Consider the following 22,447-nt stretch of genomic DNA (forward strand, 5'->3'; position numbering starts at 1 on the left):
GGTTCGTGATTTTCATAGAGCAGAATGTGACCTGAAGTCAAGGTTAGGACTGAGGACTGAGGCTGTAAGACCATGAACATGTTTTTGTTGTGTGAAGAGACCTCCTCCCCTGAGGCCACACACCTGTGGCAGCTTGAGCAGGGTCAGTGTCATGCTCGTCATTCTCCAAGTCTTTCTGCCCAATAAGAGAGCAGGAATGTGGAACTGCAACGGGTCATGAGGAGAACACACAAAGCAGCAATGGAAGACTGAATGTCTTCAGTGGATCAATAAAGTACCGTGTTTTCAGGTATTCAGTTTTAATGAGTCCAAAACAATATCTGGGAAAAAGCAAAAAATAAATGTGTAAGACTATGCACGGGCTGTGCACAGAAATGAAGCTTTGTCCTGACCTTTAATTACATTTTAGATGTATAAATATTAAGCACTGTATGTTTTTTTTTCCTTTTGCAATGGAGAATATTTTTAAAAACAGTAGTTATGAAACACCAACATCTCTATGATGCTGTTCATACTAAAGTTAGCTTAATACAAAACCCCTAAAAAATACCAGCCATAAAAATGATTCAGAATTTTAAAGTCAGTGACCTCTGAGCTGAATCTGGGGTTTGAAACAAAGATTATAGACCTACTTTAAGGTAAAAGGGGTTGAGTTTTTTTTTTTTTTTTTTTTTTCCAATTCGCTCTAACTCATCCATCAAACTGTCACCAGACTGAACCTCCAGCAGAGGTAGCAGACACCACAAGGGTGCGAAACAAGAGCTGTAGCTGACTTTTAAGCAGGGAAGAGTTTAAAGATCAACGCCTTCCCGTGAACATCACATCACTGAGGTTTCATCTGCGCCTTTGTGGTGGGGATGAATATGTGGGGTCAGTGTGCATATTTTTCCAAAATGAGATCAGATGCCTGGAGCATGATGGTGTGTCTGCAGCCCAACTTATGCCCTCGGTCAAAGGGCAGCGCTCAGGGTTAAACCCGCACTGTGGGGGATCTCGTGAGATGATTTCACCATATGGCAGATGTTTAGATATGTAAGTTATACGACACACGCTTCTCTTAGCCAGAGATAAACCAATCATGTCAATTTTAGAATCAGTGAATTGGCACCAAAAATAACTTGAAATTTGATTAAAAAAAGATTATTCAGGTAATGTTCATATCAAACATGATTGCAGGTATCTCACACAAATCTAAATCTTTATGAAATTTATAGGACGGTAATTAACAACTGCTGTCCTATAAGCAGCTTTATTATCAATTAGTTATTATTAATTATATCAGTTCTAAGAATAGGCCAGCATTATGGGAGTGATCATATTCAGGGAGTTAGATGAGATAATCAGTCATATCTTCCTTTTGAGAAAAAAAAAAAGAAAAGAAAAAAGATATAATATCAGTTCCTTTAATTGTTTTGTCCATAAAACATTTTAAAACAAGTGGTGCCCACAAACCCTGCCCCTGGCAGATGTTTAAGCTGATTTGAATGTTGTCACTCTCCAAACACTGACTCACTGAGTTAACACATTATAGGTCATATTGTCCATGCCCATAATTTCCCAAGGTTTAAAAAGTTGAACTAAAATAACTTTCATTTTGTAAATGGAGTTTAATGTGTTAAATTCAAGTAGCCTACAAATCCAGAATCTGAATTGGATAGTTTCGTTTTCAAACCAAATTTAAGCATGAAAGATGCTTTCAATGACTGTCAGCCACCAGTGCTACCCCTCAGCCTCCTGGCAGTACAATCTTTAGGTAGCACAAATCCCCTGAAAGCACAAGTACTAGAACACATAATTATGAGGTCTCAGTAGATCTTAATGGCCTGCATATGAGCCTTAGTGACTTGCAAATGGCTAAGTAAGAACCAGGAACAAGAAATGCTAAAATCAAAATAAATATAAGCCACTGAGAATACTGTCACTTTCTATGATTGGCATTATGGCGAGAACTTAATAGATGCATTTACTGATCTGAATTTGAACATTTTAGGTTCCATCGTTCTTGAGTTATTGTGTTTACAAAATGTTCAGAAAACTTGACCTGTGACCTTGAGGTTGCTAAGATTGCTAAGATTCAAACTTGTTGGTGTGAGTTTGCACATCCCACCTTACATTGTTTTGGAGTTATCTTGTTATATGTCTGTGTAGATTCTCAGTCATCCAGGTCATAGTAGTCTCTGGAGCTTGAAAAAGGCGACTGGACTTCTTTTTGTTTCTTGAAGACGTTTCACCTCTCATCCGAAAGGCTTCTTCAGTTCTCAACCAAATGGTGGAGAGACCCAGGTATTTAAACCCCTGTGGGCGTAGTCCCCTGGAGGTGGTTATGACCCTCTATTGATCATGTGCGTGAACACATGTGCCCAGGTGTGAAGGGGGCGTGGGTCATATTTAATCAGTGGTTTCAGTTGAAACCAATTTAGGACTCCGCTCCATTGTTTCCTGTGGCCTATTGAGGTCACTGGAACAAAGGTGTGAATGGGGGTTGAGACGTCTGGGAAGGGAGCTCAGGACAGCACTGTAAGCGGGGGAAAGTTGGTGACGTAATCCACCTCCTCTGTTCAATGATGGTTGTTCACAGTGGACATAGATGGCTTCTTTCACTCCTCTTTCAAACCATCTGTTTTCCCTGTCCAAAATGTGAACATTGGCATCCTCAAAAGAGTGCCCTTTTTCCTTCAGATGCAGATGTACTGCTGAATCTTGTCCTGTCGAGGTGGCTCTTCTATGTTGTGCCATTCGTTTGTGAAGAGGCTGTTTGGTTTCACCAATGTAGAGGTCCGAGCACTCTTCACTGCACTGAACAGCATACACTACATCGCTGATCTTGTGTTTGGCGGGTTTGTCCTTGGGATGAACCAGTTTTTGTCTTAGGGTGTGACTTGGTTTGAAGTATACTGAGATGTCATGCTTGGAGAAAATTCTTCTGAGTTTCTCTGACAAGCCTGACACATATGGGATGACAATGTTGTTCCTCTTGTCCTTCCTATTCTCTGTAGTTTGTGTTTGGCCTTCATTCCTGTGCATCTTAGCTGATTTGATGAAGGCCCAGTTGGGGTAACCGCATGTTTTGAGGGCTTTCTTAATGTGTGTGTGTTCCTTATGCTTCCCTTCTGCCTTAGAGGGAACACTTTCCGCACGGTGTTGTAGGGTCCTGATCACCCCAAGTTTGTGTTCCAGAGGGTGGTGGGAGTCAAAGAGGAGATACTGGTCTGTGTGTGTGGGCTTCCGGTAAACTTCAATGTTGAGGCTTCCATCTTCCTCGATAAGCACCGCACAGTCCAGGAATGGTAACTTGTTACCTCTGGTGTCCTCCCTGGTAAAACGTATGTATTTATCCACTGAGTTAATGTGACGAGTGAAGGCTTCTACTTCATGGGTTTTGATTTTGACCCAGGTGTCATCTACATATCTGTACCAGTGGCTAGGTGCCATCCCTTTGAAAGAACCAAGAGCTTTACTTTCCACTTCCTCCATGTAAAGGTTGGCTACAATGGGAGACACTGGGGAGCCCATGGCACATCCATGCTTCTGTCTGTAGAATCCATCATTGTATTTAAAATATGTTGTGGTAAGGCAGAGATCTAAAAGTGCACAAATCTGATCTGGGGTGAGGCTGGTTCTGTTCAGTAAGGAATCGTCTTCCTGTAGTCGTCTTCTGACGGTCTCCACTGCCTCAGTTGTGGGTATGCAAGTGAAAAGTGAAACCACATCAAAGGACACCATGGTTTCATCTGGATCCAGTACAAGATTCTGGACCTTGTTAGTAAAATCTGTAGAGTTTTCAATGTGGTGGGGTGTGATGCCAACAAGCGGTGATAAGATGGTGGCGAGGTGTTTGGAAATGTTGTAGGTGACCGAGTTTATACTGCTGATGATGGGTCGAAGTGGGACTCCTTCTTTGTGGATCTTTGGGAGTCCATAAATGCATGGAGTGGCTTCTCCAGGGTACAGGCGGTAGTAAGTGGGGCGGTCAATGGCTTTTTCCTTTTCAAGTTGTTGCAGGCAGCAAATAACTTTTTTCTTGTAGTTGCTTGTGGGATCACGTCTCAAGACCTCATAAGTATTGTTGTCACTGAGGAGTGTAGTAATTTTGTTGTGGTAATCCGATGAATTCAGCACAACCGTGCACCTCCCCTTGTCGGCTGGCAGTATGGTGATGTTTTGATCCTTGCTTAGGGCTGTGATGGCCTTCTTCTCCTGAATGGTGAGGTTGGATGGAGGAAGTCTTGCACTGGAGAGAGTGGCTGAAACTTTCATCCTGATCTGTTCTGCTACAGGATGAGAAAGTTTGTTATTTCTTATAGCGGTTTCTGTTGCTGTGATGAGGTCTACTATAGGAAGCTGTTGTGGGGCTATGGCAAAGTTGAGTCCTTTGGCTAGCACATTTTCTTCTGGTTTGGTGAGGACCCTGTCTGATAGGTTCTTCACCCACTTTCCTTGGTTTCCATTGCTTATCGTGTCGTCCTGTTTGTTAACAGATGAATGGTATGCCTTGGTTTGCAGAGTTTGAAATTTACGTAGTTGTCTTTCCTTGCCTTTGATGTGTTGTGCGAGCTGGGCTTTGTCCACAAATGTAGAAACTTCTTCTGCGATGGTGTGAGGTAAGAGTGATGAGAGTTTCTGCTGAGTCTGGTGGATTTTGTTCTGGAGTGCATCTATGGTGAAATGGACCTGTCTTATCCTTTCACTCAAAAGGTGGTTCTGTGCTCTCCATAGAATTTGGTCAGCTCTATGTCCTTTTACTGTGGACCCAAGGTGCAAACTCTTGGGAACCAGTCTGGACTGTCTGCATCTCAAGTTGAAACGAAGGTGGTTCCTGTAGTCCGCTAGCTTTCTTGAGTCCCTTTCATACTCCCGCACCAATTGAAGGGTGTTCCTCCCAAAGTGCAAGGCAATATGTCTGTGTAGATTCTCAGTCATCCAGGTCATAGTAGTCTCTGGAGCTTGAAAAATCCACCAGACTCAGCAGAAACTCTCATCACTCTTACCTCACACCATCGCAGAAGAAGTTTCTACATTTGTGGACAAAGCCCAGCTCGCACAACACATCAAAGGCAAGGAAAGACAACTACGTAAATTTCAAACTCTGCAAACCAAGGCATACCATTCATCTGTTAACAAACAGGACGACACGATAAGCAATGGAAACCAAGGAAAGTGGGTGAAGAACCTATCAGACAGGGTCCTCACCAAACCAGAAGAAAATGTGCTAGCCAAAGGACTCAACTTTGCCATAGCCCCACAACAGCTTCCTATAGTAGACCTCATCACAGCAACAGAAACCGCTATAAGAAATAACAAACTTTCTCATCCTGTAGCAGAACAGATCAGGATGAAAGTTTCAGCCACTCTCTCCAGTGCAAGACTTCCTCCATCCAACCTCACCATTCAGGAGAAGAAGGCCATCACAGCCCTAAGCAAGGATCAAAACATCACCATACTGCCAGCCGACAAGGGGAGGTGCACGGTTGTGCTGAATTCATCGGATTACCACAACAAAATTACTACACTCCTCAGTGACAACAATACTTATGAGGTCTTGAGACGTGATCCCACAAGCAACTACAAGAAAAAAGTTGTTTGCTGCCTGCAACAACTTGAAAAGGAAAAAGCCATTGACCGCCCCACTTACTACCGCCTGTACCCTGGAGAAGCCACTCCATGCATTTATGGACTCCCAAAGATCCACAAAGAAGGAGTCCCACTTCGACCCATCATCAGCAGTATAAACTCGGTCACCTACAACATTTCCAAACACCTCGCCACCATCTTATCACCGCTTGTTGGCATCACACCCCACCACATTGAAAACTCTACAGATTTTACTAACAAGGTCCAGAATCTTGTACTGGATCCAGATGAAACCATGGTGTCCTTTGATGTGGTTTCACTTTTCACTTGCATACCCACAACTGAGGCAGTGGAGACCGTCAGAAGACGACTACAGGAAGACGATTCCTTACTGAACAGAACCAGCCTCACCCCAGATCAGATTTGTGCACTTTTAGATCTCTGCCTTACCACAACATATTTTAAATACAATGATGGATTCTACAGACAGAAGCATGGATGTGCCATGGGCTCCCCAGTGTCTCCCATTGTAGCCAACCTTTACATGGAGGAAGTGGAAAGTAAAGCTCTTGGTTCTTTCAAAGGGATGGCACCTAGCCACTGGTACAGATATGTAGATGACACCTGGGTCAAAATCAAAACCCATGAAGTAGAAGCCTTCACTCGTCACATTAACTCAGTGGATAAATACATACGTTTTACCAGGGAGGACACCAGAGGTAACAAGTTACCATTCCTGGACTGTGCGGTGCTTATCGAGGAAGATGGAAGCCTCAACATTGAAGTTTACCGGAAGCCCACACACACAGACCAGTATCTCCTCTTTGACTCCCACCACCCTCTGGAACACAAACTTGGGGTGATCAGGACCCTACAACACCGTGCGGAAAGTGTTCCCTCTAAGGCAGAAGGGAAGCATAAGGAACACACACACATTAAGAAAGCCCTCAAAACATGCGGTTACCCCAACTGGGCCTTCATCAAATCAGCTAAGATGCACAGGAATGAAGGCCAAACACAAACTACAGAGAATAGGAAGGACAAGAGGAACAACATTGTCATCCCATATGTGTCAGGCTTGTCAGAGAAACTCAGAAGAATTTTCTCCAAGCATGACATCTCAGTATACTTCAAACCAAGTCACACCCTAAGACAAAAACTGGTTCATCCCAAGGACAAACCCGCCAAACACAAGATCAGCGATGTAGTGTATGCTGTTCAGTGCAGTGAAGAGTGCTCGGACCTCTACATTGGTGAAACCAAACAGCCTCTTCACAAACGAATGGCACAACATAGAAGAGCCACCTCGACAGGACAAGATTCAGCAGTACATCTGCATCTGAAGGAAAAAGGGCACTCTTTTGAGGATGCCAATGTTCACATTTTGGACAGGGAAAACAGATGGTTTGAAAGAGGAGTGAAAGAAGCCATCTATGTCCACTGTGAACAACCATCATTGAACAGAGGAGGTGGATTACGTCACCAACTTTCCCCCGCTTACAGTGCTGTCCTGAGCTCCCTTCCCAGACGTCTCAACCCCCATTCACACCTTTGTTCCAGTGACCTCAATAGGCCACAGGAAACAATGGAGCGGAGTCCTAAATTGGTTTCAACTGAAACCACTGATTAAATATGACCCACGCCCCCTTCACACCTGGGCACATGTGTTCACGCACATGATCAATAGAGGGTCATAACCACCTCCAGGGGACTACGCCCACAGGGGTTTAAATACCTGGGTCTCTCCACCATTTGGTTGAGAACTGAAGAAGCCTTTCGGATGAGAGGTGAAACGTCTTCAAGAAACAAAAAGAAGTCCAGTCGCCTTTTTCAAGCTCCAGAGACGAGTTATCTTGTTCAAGATTTTGCAAAAAACTTGGCCGCTGACCTTGACCCAATTATGGCAAAATTATATTCATGTGATCTAGGGGGTCATTGGCCATCTTTCGTGCAAATTTTGTACAAATCAGACTGACAGTTTTGCTGCAATGTTTTTTGCAGCAAAACTGTTTGTTAAAACTGTTAAAAAACAAACCAACAAACCAACAAATGGACAAACAGATCAAAAACAATACCCCATTTCCCCTCCAGGGGCAGGTTTATACAGAAAGTGCCAATCTCAAGTTGCTAATGTGACAGGTTAAATATATACTCTGGCATCTGAGAGTCTGGGAAAAGCACAGAAGAAGCCCCCATGTAGCAACATGACAAGTCACATCTCATATGGTTGGTTTTCATTTCTGTTTCATCAAATTTGGCAAAGCTGCACTGAGAAGTTTTAGAACAGGTTCAATAAAATCAGTGGTTACTGGTTCATTAGAATAAGGCTGCTGTTTACTTTCAAATTATAAGCTTTGATAAGATCATCCATCCTCTGCCACTAATTCAGGTCTGGGTCACTCTAAGCATAGAAGCCCAGAACTACCTTTGCCCGGCCACCTCCTCCAGCTCATCCCAGGGTGTTCCCAAGCCAGCCAAGAGACATAATCTCTCCATAATTTTCCTGGTAGGACATGACCAAAACACCTTGCCTCCAAGGTGCTAAGGAGGCATCCTAGGGAGTTGCCCAAGCAACCTCAACTGGACCTTTAAATGTGGAGGAGTAGCAGCTCTACTCTGAGCCCCTCTAGAATGATCGATCTCCTCGCCCTGTCTCTAAGGAGGGGCACAGACATACTTTGAAGGACACTCATTTCTGCCATTTGATAAGGCTAAAGTACAAATACCAGTTTTTCCTAGAGTTTTTCCAATCTCACTCAAGTGTACTGATGTGGACACAGAGGCTTATTGAATTTCAGGATTACCATTACTATCATCCAAGGCTGTTCTTGTAGAGTTGTGGAGCTTTCACTGAGTAAAGATATTTTCTGATGGAAAATTAAAAAAAAAAAAGTATATCCTAGAAGTCTAAAAACAACATATATTTAATTTACCATGGTTTACTTTCAAATCAGCCCAGCAATAGTGTTTAGTTTTAGTTAGTACTCGAACATAGAAGAGCTGATATAACTGAATGCTAATTTTGAAGGCTGTTGTTAGTGGTTAGCTATTTTATTGCAGTGTTTTTAAGGCTTCCTGATGTTTATAGAAATGAGCCACTTTAGCTGAAACCAAGACCATCTCCTCTAACACTATGAAAAGACTTTTTTTTTTCATAAAACATAACATTAACCTTAAAGAGAAGAGAGCAGAGGCACTATTTTATCAGGTAAATACATTTTTTTTATTGTTTCTCTCTTATCCAACCCATTATCAGCTAACTAAACTGACTACAAGACAACCAGAGCATAGGACATTTAAACCATTTTTAGGCAAACCTTGGAAGTGTTTCTAATCGTCTAACCTCTTTCTGTATAAATTAAGGTGGAGTTTCTGTGCATTGTTCTGTGAAGGCAACACAATGATTGCTACATCACTGTGAGAGCCAAACTGAGCTGTTATGTCTCCTTGCAACTGAATTCTAATTAAAACAAACATGTGTATAAAAACTGCCTCTTTCCTTGCAGTGGACACTGTGCTAAAGCATCTAGTAAAGGATGAGAAATAAGAAAATCTCCTCTAAAACTTTTGATTATGCCTCGGCAAGTTCAGCTGCAGCAACGCTTCAGCTTTACATTTTTGTGCTGTTTCGTGCAACTTCCTCAGATAAGGATGACCACTGCTCCCAGAAGGTTGAGGCTCATGTCTCGACAGACCAAGAGGGGCTAGCTGTGCCAAAGAAAACCACCAGACCTATGATATTATCTTGAGGGGTCACAGGCTGGAAAACTGCAACATTGACAAAAGATCAGGAGGGGTGGGGGGGGATGCTGTGGATATCACTAAGCTTTTTCCTTTTAGGGCCCTGATCTAAAACCCTGCTGGTGCAGTAATGTGCTTTGCTAGTGTTCATTCTTTGCTGTATTCCCTACAGTCCTCACAGCTGCTTTCATTTACCAGGTGCTATAAAGCTGGGATTGGCTTGAGGCTGCATGAGATGCATTTGAGTCAGAAGTATCACTCAGAAGAGGGTTTCTCTGCTGCGGACCTGCACATGCGGCAAAGGGTGAAATGCTGTTTAGAACAGAGAAACTAACCACCTATGAACTCACTGACAGGTCACTCTTTCAAACTCATCCTTTACTTTCCAGCCAAAAGGCAATCCTTGTGCTGTGTAACATGTACAGGTAGACTACAACTGTCTATACAAGAGGGAACTGATGATTGACAAAATTAAAAATATTGTTGAGAATATATTCAAAGGATGACCACTCAGGCTGTGATGAGAATCAATAGATTTAATGTGAACAACACTTAATATAAAAATCCCAAGCATAAATATAGACAAATTACATATATTTATATTTCTTTCCTTCACCTCTGCCAGTCACCAGCTCAAGTTCAATACTGCCCCCCGCTGTTAACCTTCTGCTACATCAGTGCCATCCCAGATGTGAAACATTTCTTAAGCTGACACTGTGATCCTGCTCTGCTCGTATTCATCCTGTAACTAAAACACAGCTGCCACAATTCACAGTCCAACTAAACCGCATTCATCAAAGTGCCTGTTCTGGTAAAACATCTCTCACTCTGGTGTGCCACACTGGCATTTACCAAAAAAAAAAATGTGCATGCTGTATTAAACATCTTTTAATTTCCACCCTTAGTCATATTTCTTTGAGGCACAAGCTTCTTCCTGAAGCCCTGTAATTGTGGCAGCTGAGATTTTGTTAAGTGGCACTACCAATGGGATGTGGTCTGGCTTTCCTTGAACCAGAGAAGTTAAAAAAAAAAAAAAAAAATCCTCCCCTTTAATGAAAACCACCAAAGGCCTCTATGATGTGTATTAAACTCTATTGACAAACCACTAATATTTCCATGAAGTCATTAACAAACTGAATCAAGTCTGGAGTAAAAAGTCTTACCATGGATTTAGTGGTACTCAAGTACTTTTAAAATACTTCTTAATATTTTTAAAACATGCTTAGAACCAGGCAAGAACTACATAGCTCAATCCAGACAAAGCAAGATGAATCATTTAACACAAATTCACAAATGTCTGGACTCAAGCAAAAACAGCTCATAAACTCAGTTGTGGTGTTTTTTCTGTGATTAGAGAGTTCTCATGTGAAAACAGATGATCAGAATGTAAATTCACTGCTTATCTATTTCAACAGTTGTGTTTTGTTGTTATTCAGCTCCTCATCCAAAGGCATGTGTTGACAAGAAACCAGAGACAAGCAGCAGACGGTTACACTGACAGAATCGCAGAGAGGCTGTCTGACCCTGAGGTCAAAAAATGATTCAAACAACTCAGTAGTCTGTGTACAGCGTACTACTCTGACTGCTGAGCCCTAGTTTTGCTTTTATTCTTGTGTGTTTGACCACAAGGGAATTATAAATGATATCAAAGAGACTAAATCCAGTGTTTAAGTTTGTTTAGTGAACATTCTGCACTGCTGGGTCTAAAACTCCTCTAATCCCTGTTTTGATGATCCATTTCACTGCACTGACAGGCAAGCTTTTAATTTTGTGTGCCTATAAATGTGCACAGGTTTGAGTGTAGTGTTCCTAGTGTATGTTTATGTGTTAAAGGATACCCTTTGTTCGACTGAACTGCTTCATTCCCAGACAAAGGCAATTGGAGTCACATCAGTAAAAAAAAAAAATCACAAGGTAATAACCAGTCACCTCTAGTTGGAGTATTGCAAGCTGGATTATACAATTTCAATTCACAGTAGTGTTTTGACCAATAATATGATTAAAGTTAACAGAGCAATAAGCCTTGACAGATGTGTTTCCCTTTAAAATAATGATGTAAATCAAAGATTTTTGTCATCTGTCACTCAGTTTTACTGTCATTAAAGCTTATAGATAAAAGCAGGAGACTGAAAAAAAGGGCCAGCTGCCAGCATTTTATGATGTACACAACTGAACGAGAGGAACACATAACTCATGGCCCTTGGGGAATTGCTGTCTGACCCTTTTGCCTGTGCGCTATCTGTGCTCTACCTGTTAGGACCTGTCGTCTCAAACTTTGACCAAGGAGTTTGGAGCGCCTGGGAAAGCACACTGAGGTCTGCAGGAATCCAAAAATTACTTGTTGTGGTTTCCAGCCTGTCTCCGTCTTGGCTACACACACTACAAAGGTATGCGCAGGGCATGAGTGCAGGGCAAGTCGCCCAGAGCCATGCACTTTCAGGGCAAAAGACAGCAGGTACACGACAGACAGTCAGGGTCAAGATTTAAAGACACATTGAAGTTTCAACTCATGCTCAGGTGTGATATTACTTGATTCAATGTAGCCAAAATACATACCATAGTAATAAATTAAACAGATCACTGGGTGACCATGTCCTCCTGAGCTACCTATGTCTGTAGTTTACTTGTTTCTCTACAACACCAGTAACACTAACTCCCATATATTTTATTTCCCTCTTTTTTAGTCTTTTCTTATTTTAAAATTCCTGTCAGTTAACCTTTTCCCTTTTTTTTTTGCCCCTCTATTGCAATGACCTCAACCTAACACAAAGAAGCACACTCACACCCACACCCACTACATACATGCACACCTCTCCTAATCTGTGTACCAATTTGTCTTGTATCTCTAAATATTTTTCTACAAGTCAGTGACAGGTCTTATTTCTTTTCATAAATCAAAAGAGCCATTATCAAAAGATATATATTTCTACAAGCTTGAAATCTGAAGCATGGCATGCTTTTTAACCCTATGAAATTATTCAAACATGATATTTTTAAGAGCTGGGGAGGCTCCTAAGCCCCTCTGAAACCCTTCCTGGGTTTGCAGCAGCAGTATAAGAGATTTTGAGGAACTGCATGGGCTTAACTAGCAAAATGTCCACGCCTAAAAAGTTCCTCCAGGCCAGAATCCTAGACAACCCCCAATTTATGTTACGGCTCATAAGTCTGCAACATAAAGAGCTGATGATGACTTTCAATTACCTCATAAGCTGTGCTAAAGGATAAAGAGGTAAAGTAACAAAAAGTGGTGGCCATCCCAAGCCACCTCAGGCAAGCTTTTATCCACACCTTTTTGGGAGTGTGCAATTAGGCAATTGACCCCAAACACCTTCCTGAAGAATCTGTGCTGCCAAACAAGTAGAGAAAAAAAATCCAGAATATTTAAAAAAAAAAAGAAACATATATGGCCCAAATTAAAGTATCATGTTATTAATAGTGGCTCATATATCAGTGCTTGGCTACCAGCTGAGTGGTAACATCTATCCATCCATTTTCTGCCACTTATCCGGAGCCGGGTTGTGGGGTTGCAAACTAAGCAGAGAAGCCCAGACCTGCCTCTCCCAGCCACCTCCTCCAGCTCATCCGTTAGGAAAACCGACGTGTTCCCAGGCCAGCCGAGAGACGTAATCTGGGTCTACCCTAGGGTCTCCTCCCACTCAACTGGTTGCTTTTGATGTGGAGGAGTAGTGGCTCTACTCTGTCCCTCCCAAATGACTGAACTCCTCACCCTGTCCCTTAGAGATAGGGTGAATAGCTACATCCTATCCAAATAGCAACATGTTCCTATTTGTGCAAATAGTGATTTTACACTTACACCAAAGTTTTATACAATCCCTAACTCATGTTCTAGTCTTTTGCCAGGTTCACCCAAATGCTACAAATGTCTAGTTTCATATTATAAATTTAAGCTCAAGGGAATAGGTTTCTTGTGCCTATACAGGAGAAATGGCAGTAAATTAGCCTCTACTGAGATAAAGACAGGATAAAAGGAAATTAAATGACAGTAATAAGACTCAAACTACAGTCTGATTTCAGGAAACAGGCAGCTGACCCTGTCTTGTTACATTTCTTCAGGATTAACATGTGCTTTTCACACCTCAAGAAACATCAGCATGACTGGCAGCGTACTGAAAGATTACACTGTTGGGTAAATGTTCTCTGAGGCTAAATGGCTACCATATGGACACAACAGTGGAAATAATGTCACGGATGGAAGAAAAAACAGATTTGGAGTGAAGTGTTGAAAACACAAGGAGCTGATAAGAAAAACAAAAGGCAGAAATTGCAAAAACAGAAGAAGATATCCAAGTTTCACTGAGAAAAAAGCACAAAATTAGGAGAATCGGGGCACAAATGGCTGATGAAAGGATCAGTCCACGCTGATTATTCCTTTAACTGTATTTTGCAAACTCTTGTCACTTCTGATTTACACAAACTAGATGCAGTGGTCCCAGCGTGACCAGGAATGACCTTTTATCAGGAATGCTGTAAAGAGCCTAATGAGACAGGGTAGGAGCCCAGAATCTCAGACAATTACGGGAGATTAGGGTGCTGTGCAGGATGCAATGGCAGGTAGGTAGGCAAAGATGTGCCCCTTCCCCCAACTGCAATGCACTCCCTCTCATTAGACATGTCTTTCAAGACTTCACAGGCACAGAGCTGTTCTCTCTCAGGGCCGACCCTAAATTGTGTGTTTCAGTGTGGAATACAAGACAAGATATGCTTTTGTCTGAAAGAGAGCGCAAACAACTGCTCTAGCAAAAAAAAAAAAAAAAGAGCCCTCCTCCATTTTCAATATCACTGCTTTTTCATCTTTTAGAAAGTTGCTACAAGCAATCACCTTACTAATTGTGTTTAGCTGGCATTAAAGTGCCTTGAGATGCGCAAGAGTCAAAAACAAAATTTTCTTTTCTTTTTTTTCCAAGTGTACATCCATTAATTTTGTTCCAAGCCTATCCCAGCTGCCACAGGGCGAAGGCAGGGTACACCCTGGACAGGCTACCAGTCTGTCACACAGAGAGACTAACAACCATTTGCACTCACATTCACACCAACAGGCAATTTAGAATCACCAGTTAATCTAACCAAGCCCATGTCTCTGGACTGTGGGAGGAAGCCAGAGTACCCCAAGAGAACCCATGCAGACACGGGGAGAATGCAATTCTGTATTGTTTACATCAATATTTATTATTGCATTTATTTACCCAGTACTGCTGCCAACTGTGGAAAACCAGTTTGATGACTGCATATCAAATATAAATCAAACAAAACAACACTGTATACTCCTTGGCCATGGTACCTCTAATGGTAGTCGAAAACTTCGCACGGTGCCTTTAAGCCATTTCTAAAGAGAAAACGCCAAACATTTGCTGGCTGTGCTCAAATGTATCTATTTGCAATTTTTCTCCTGTATACATCATTTAACTTCAGTATAACTTGGTTTGGATTGTTCGGCAGACCCCCAAAAAATGGATGAATGTTAAGAAATAATGGCAACCATATCCCATTCATTTTTGACTTCATACAGACCAAAGACTTAGCCATTATTCAACTTTAGCTACAGCTTCTACAATAGATGCTTTTCTTAGACAGAACAGACAGTTATTGTTGAGTTTGGAAGAGAAATAGAAAAATATTAGAGAGGGGAAATGAGGTGGATGTAAAGAAATATAGAGGAACTGGGAGAAAAATGTTCAGAACAAAGAGGTGAAGAATGTGTGAGAAAACTACAAGCTGCTGCTGCTGCTTGTATCACTACAGTGTCCCTCATTTCAGCCTCTCGGGAGGTCTCGCTATGCTGGTTGCTAACAATGCTAAAAGAACAGGATTAAACCTTCAAGTGCCAAAAAAACAGAAAACATGCCAGTTACTCTGAATGGGCCATTTAAACTCCAATTTATGGCTGAGAGAAACTGTTTTGTAAAAAGAAAAAAACCTAACATCAAAGGTTGTAATAGCAAGCTTATGCTACCACATGACCTTGTTCAGTGTATGTAAAACAGATCTCATTAACATTTTTTTGCAACTCTACATTTGTGTTTTTAATAAAAGAATAAAAAACATCACAATTCTCTCCAAGCAAAGTGAAAAAACAGACTTCAGCTTGTTCAGTCCTTTCAGCTGTAGCCTGTTAAACCCATCACAGAACAAAAGGGAACCCCTGAGAATGATTTAAACTGCGAGAGATTTTCTAGACTTTTACAGTGCTATTGTCAGACGCTTGACTTTTACAGCTTTTTTTCTTCAACTTGAAAATGCTCTAAAAGTAAAAATAGTTAGATTATGAGCAGATAAAACAAATGTTATGAGTCACTATATGACGGTTATATAACCCAGTGCCCTGATGTCCAACAACTTTTGACTTCTTTTGGGAGGATGGACACACCAATCAGGAGTGACAAAGTGCTACAGCTGGTCATCTCACTACTTTATCTTCTCATGGATTTACAGTCTTTCACGGTCACACTAACCAAAATGAAGGATAATCGTGTGAGTTATGGGCCATTGTTAAAGTGTTCCAACCGATCCATCCATTCTCGGTTTGAGAGTTAGTTTGAGAGAAAGGGAACAAAAAAAATTACAGTGTGATATTCCAGGAATCCTTTCTGTGATGAACCTGCCAAAAGTGAAAAGGGATTTTTGCACTAGTCATACCAATAGTGTACTCAAAATGTGGTGTTAAAGCATATCAAAATGACAGTACTAAACCTGTCAGTCTCTAGAGCTTTACTGTGAAATCTTACATTCTTCTTAAACTACCATGAACACTCCTCCTTTTCCTCCTGGACCATTTACCAGCTCACAGCACATCAAAAACATCTACTGTTCCTTAGCTAAAGAAGGCCTACGCTATATTATGGCTAGTCAAACAATGGAATTATGTATGAAATCAGTGCTTGAGCGGTTGAGCTATCTTATGTCCAGACCACGGTGCACACATGAGTTTCATTTTGTGGCACCTCTTCACTTAAGCACTTAGCTAGCTCAGCATGGAGGTTTTGCAAATATTTTCCTTGATCCCAGGTAAAAACCATTCAGTCATACAGGGATTTATTTTTACAATGGGGAGGGTCTCGAGGCCTGTGTAGTGACAGCAATTCTCTCACTACATTCCTTAGTGGACCTGAACATGAAGGGAATCAATATACTATATACAGACATATGTAACAAAAGAAAAAGAAGAATCTAAGATTTTTTCTAATCTACACATTTTCAAACATGTCCTAAAAACATCCTACTTAGGGCAAGCAGCATGTATGAAACGGTTTTACCAGCACCCTTTTTACAATATTACCCATGGGGACCTGCATCCCCTAAACATGACAAATGAAATGTGTCACAGCTGCTCTCTCCCATCACTGCCAGTCTGCAAAAGGTGTGATGAGCAATGGTAACAGACAGTTACCCTGTATTATCAAGTTTGGTAAGATTCCATGTAGCACTCCTGCTGTGAGTTCAGCCATGGGCGTCTAACTCAAGTTTAAAAGGGCACTGACTGTGGTCCACATGCCGACTTGATCTTAGCCCTCTCTCCTCTCTTGCGATTTCCAGCATAGAGGGACACCATAAAAGTCAATGCTGTCACATAAATCAGATTAAGTAAGCACATGGCTACACTAATAATACTTGCCAATCAATGCCTTGCTGCATTCAAATGTAAAAAATATGGTCAGTGACACTGAAAGAATAGTAAACAGGAAATCTTGGATGTGGAAAAAATAAGAACATGTTTGTCACTGGGAAAGAGAAATTATTTGTGTTTGATGAATTTTTATCAGAATTCAACAAACATGAACCAGCAAGAAAAGTCCCCACATGGCCCCCTTTAAGGAGGAATCTACATTTTTTTAAAGTGAGGGGAGGGGGCAAAAACATCAGGTTACAACACGTTATTGGACTGTTAGTCAGACGAAAGACCATTTACAGAGTAGAAAAGCTATTAGAAGAAGAATATAGGTATTGCAAAAAAGAATAAAATTTTAAATCCATCTAGCTGACTGCAACTATACAAGATAAACTGCAGCTTATACTTTCCAGCTCCAGGAAACTTTCTGAAGAGCTCTAACTTAACAGAACAACAGTGAGAGGTGGCCAGAAGCAGCAAGAAAGATGGGATCAAGTGAACTGTATGATGACTATGTAACCTGTTAAAAAAATAGCCAGTGAAATGGCCCAAATATCCTCTGCTTCTAGAATTTAAATTTTTTACTCAAGATCAAATCCCTCTGAGCTGCCACAGTACCATGAATCACACGGCGAAAAGGTCTTTGACATTTTGGTTACCTTGTTATTTTTTTTTATAGTTTATTTATGCCAGAAGACACTCAAGACAAGAGTCCCTTGACCAGATGGCTCTGGTTCAAGTCTGTGTACATCACCAACTGTGTGCAATTCAACGAGTGACCTTTAGCAAGACTATGAATTCCCACAATAGCTCCAGGGTTGCTGCTCTGACCTTGAAAACATGCTAACAAGAAATTAACTTCACAAAACCAGAATGAAATTATACAGAACAGTAAAGGTAAGAAGAAAAAAAAAACCCTCTTTACCAAAATCAGTGAGCAGTTTTATCTCCTCACTGAAATAAATGTCTTATATTCAATATAGTGAAAGAAAATTACAAAAGTATTATGAGATTTTTTTTTTAAATTTAAGTCCATGAAAGTACTGAGCATGAAATACAGCCTCTTTCGGCATATGTGCAAGCAACATTTTAACTTTATAGCAGGCAGATAATTCTAACAGTTTTATATACTGCCAACATAAACATTATCAGTTAATCAGATAAAGCACATATGAAATATTTATCTGCAAACACACGTTTAAGGAAGTAAAAAAAACATCATGGTTTGCTATGAAATTTCATATTGTAAAATATTAAAATTGCACTTGAGTACAGTGCAGTAGTTATTTTTCACCCCAGGCCATAATACATGACATCATAAAATTTCTTCATTAAAGATTTAAAAACTTAAGAAAAACATGCTCACTGGAGAAAAATAATCCATTATATTGGATAAGCTGATTAGAGTGGCATCTCACTGTGTTCCCACTGTATCTCAACATCACAAGCACTAGACTGTGGCAGACGTGTCATGCACCAAGAGGCCCCACAGAAATAACTGACCTCATTACTCAGAGCTTTAATCAACTGTTTATAAGCTTCAATAAAACTTAGAAGAGTCCTTTCATTGGAAAATACTCTGTTACTAGTAAGAATCTTCTTATTATAAAACACATAGTGTACGAACTACTGATGTTACAAAAACATCTCCTTGTTCTAACTGATCATTTGCTGTGTTTTTAAAAGGAAAAATAATTGCTATTTAACTACTGTATGAATTACTCTAAGCAACTTGGAATGACATAGCAGCATTTGCATTGGCAGAGAAAAGCATGCCCAAGAGCCTTAGAGAATAATGATAATGATGATAGCCATCAGTACAGGGTTCTTCTTGTGTAATGTCTAGAACAAGCTGGTGCTCCTGGCATCGAAGTGACCACAAACTGAGCCAAGATATGAGCTTATGGTTCAGAAATTAAAAAAAAAAAGAAAAGAAAGAAGAATAAATAAAATGCATACTGTTACACAGAAAGAGCTCTGGCTGGAAAGAGAATAGGCAGAGAAGTATAATATATTCAAACACTGCATTTCTGCCCATCAAGTTTGGAAAAGCTTTTGTTTTGCTATCAGGGATTTTACTCTAACATCACAGGCTCCTCTTAATTGTGTCAAATAATTCTAAAACAAGTTATCACATAATCCAGTGGTTTGGAGATAACATCTGCATCACCGTTCACCTGATGAACCTGATGCACGAAATAGCTTTAAAAGACATTTAAAGCTTCTTCAACACAGACAGTAAAGTTTCATGTTACAAAGAGTCTCTCTGTCTGTCTGTCTGTATCCCTGTGGCTGAGCCAGATGTCAGCTGGTATGAAGACATCTGCCTTGCCAGAGGACTGAAAGCCTTGGAAGCCGCTGATGTCAGAGGATACCACTTGTCTACTGATGACAGGCGGGATATAAAGTACATCAGGCACCAAGTGACTAAATCCCATTGGAAATAGACAAGAAGAGATTTTTACAAAGGACATTAGTGCAAATATAACGTCACAGTTCTATAAAGACATTTTAAGTGGCCTAAAAGCACTGGATTGATTATAATGTAAATACAATAACACAGACTGCTAAAGATTCTTGCAAAACAGGTTATTTCTTCATTTTATATATAAGCCCTTCATGAATCATGTTGACTGCACTCTATTTACCAATATAAGCAAAGACATTACACATGAAAGCACATAGAAACATCGGAATCACTTTATGGCAGATGATCACTTTTTTGGCCCAACACCAGCAGACCCCCCCCCCCAAAAAAAAGGATCATTTTAGCCTATTGGAAGGCGGGTGCTAGGCAACATGGTGAAGTCCTAATATCAGATATAGACAAGAACTTTCAGTGGCCTAAGATGTACCTTTGTGCCAAATTTGGTCGCTGAACACCTGATTGTGTAGGAGGAGCTTGTGGACACAGAGAGTATCTGCACTGTAGATATAATTCTACTTTACTGGAAACTGTGTTCAATTTATGAGTAAATAATAAATCTAAGTACACAGAAATGTAGCCTTATAATTCAGCTAATTTATAAGTAAGCAAGCAGTGTAAGTAAATTGAAATAGATCCTTATAATTCAACAAATCTGCTTCATCGGGATTGTGTGAAACCGACTGTGACTGTCACAATTTGGTTTAAATACTGTAAAATTTTGATTGGTTCTCAGAAATATTGAACACAAACAAACAAAACACAAAATTACAGGACCTTGATTTGCAAATGAATATCACCAGAAGCCTCCATCAATCATGTCACATCATGCAACTTTTAAATATCATACTGTAACCACTGTTTTTTTGGAAGTGGAGGCTGGTGACCCATTCAAGAATGTGATTTACTGTCCATCAAAGGCCTAAAAAAGCACAAGTTCTTGCTTTACAGCATAGTTAAGGCACACACACACAAAATAAATAGTAATTATTGTCTTACGGACAACCAGGTCACAGTGCTGGCTTAAAAGCAAAACAGATGACGGCTACAGACAGCTATTGAGAGTAGAGGACTAATTGGCCCCTTTGAAGACATAAACACAATCCAATTGCTATACACAAACATGGACAAACCACATCAGAAGTGCTTCGAAGGGACAGCACCACATGCAGCTGCAGCAGAATGCTGTTGAGAAGTCTGTAATGACGAGTGAATCTTTGAGTGAAGTGCAGCAACACACATTCATGCTTGGCCACATCCTCCACTGTGGCTTCAGGTTTTGTTTTTTTTTTTTTTTTACATGAACATGTTAACAGAGAACAAGCAGGGGCTGACAGCTGTGTGAAGCATGTGGACCACAGCACTAAGTGCACTATAATGGCAACTTGTGTGAGCAGCACGCTCACATCTTTATAAGGGTTATTTATCCAGAGCTCAAGAATGTGACAATGTTATGATAAAAGGTTATGTGTTTGACCACAGCAGTAATGTTCAGAAAGGCTGAACAATATATCAGAGCTGTCACTCAGTGAACAGAGTCATTCATTCAAATGATATTATTGCTCTTTCTCCAGCGAGCCACTTTGTACTCTGCAGCAATTGCCTTTGCCCTGGGGACTTTTTGACATGACCCGTATTTGGCGCTTGCAGTGCCCCAAAAAGTGACAGCTGGGAGTGTATTCCACCTCCCACCATCTCAAGTGCTGCCCCTGGACAAGAGGAGTCAATTAACAGCCCCACACCCTTCATCCAGCAGCCCATTCAATGCCAATCACCAAGAAATATAGCTGCTTGAGCGTTTACGGGCTGATAGTCTCCAATAGAGGGGGAATCACGGTTTGGGTGCTCCTCTGTATAGCTATCCACCAGCAAGGGCCCCCAGGAATCCATGGATGACAGCTATCATTCACAATGAAGAACAATGCTGGTGGATCAGAGTGTGTGGAAAGGGAAAGGGGCAGGCTGGAGGCAAAACTGAACAGGATGGGCCTTAAGGTGACTTTTAGGTTATTCAGAGAGAATTGATTGGTCCAAACAAAACATCCAAGGTTAGAACTAGGAGTGTGTGTCTATATGTTTGTGTGTGTAAGAGCCACAACAATATATATATATTTTTTGCATTTTATATTACAAAGTAATGAGTGTGTACGGAGTAGACAGGCTAAAATATGACTGTCTTAAAATAAAAAACTGATGTTAATCTCTGAAGATTTCGTCCCCTCTTTATGCACCTCAGTAGAACGTGAAGGTCTGCCAGAACCCCCATATTGGAAACATAAGAGAATACTCAACTGTCAGATTAATGTTTTTTAATCCTATATTTATGTTTTATTTTATAATTTAAAATGACTACATAAATCAAAGTATTAAAATGTGGCAACAGGAGGAGTGAGACTGAGCGCTGTATATTTTCTGAAGCCAAAAAGTGCAGAGAAAGGAAATATTTTTATTTGATTACATTTTTTTTGTTCTGATCATTTACTGATCCATGAAGCACTTATTTAGAAATCAGCTATGTTTTTCATTGCTAAGTCTAGCTGACTGTCACTACCATTCCCACATCTTCATACTGTTTCTTATAGAGAGAGACAAAAGGTGCATCATACCCCACTCTGCACATTGGCCCTTGTTTTACCACTCCATCCTGTGACGCATCATTGTGTGCTATTAAAAAACACAGCACTGCTCTGTTCAGAATGACTGATGAGCTTCTAATATGGAGATGATAGAGGGCGGGCATCCTATCCTCCATAAACATAACATAAAAGCAGCCAAAAACATGTCATTCATTACATTATTTCATCCACCGAGAATTCAGAACTATAAAACAGAGTCAGCTGGTTTCTAGTTGTTTATGCTGAGACTATTATGCCTCTGAATATGTTTGCATGCTCAATTTTAGGCAAACCTATACATTTTAGCATGAACACTGATGAGCATCATCCTTAGCAGATGGTTTCAATGTTCTGAAAAAACAACACACACACACACACACACACACACACACACACCGTCCCCAAAGCTTTGCTGGACAGCACCTTAGTGGCCATGTGTTTATGGGTCTTTTGTCTTAATGGTTAATCTTT

At 40.7% G+C, this 22,447-nt stretch overlaps 1 protein-coding gene across 1 annotated transcript in view; it reads right to left on the minus strand.

Annotated features, from left to right (window-relative positions):
• Nucleotides 1–22,447, minus strand: part of LOC115779959 (multiple epidermal growth factor-like domains protein 6) — a 61,605-nt gene that overhangs the window by 28,042 nt on the left and 11,116 nt on the right.

Source organism: Archocentrus centrarchus, chromosome 5 (assembly GCF_007364275.1).
Source record: "Archocentrus centrarchus isolate MPI-CPG fArcCen1 chromosome 5, fArcCen1, whole genome shotgun sequence".
In the NCBI taxonomy this organism is placed as follows: Eukaryota; Metazoa; Chordata; class Actinopteri; order Cichliformes; family Cichlidae; genus Archocentrus; species Archocentrus centrarchus.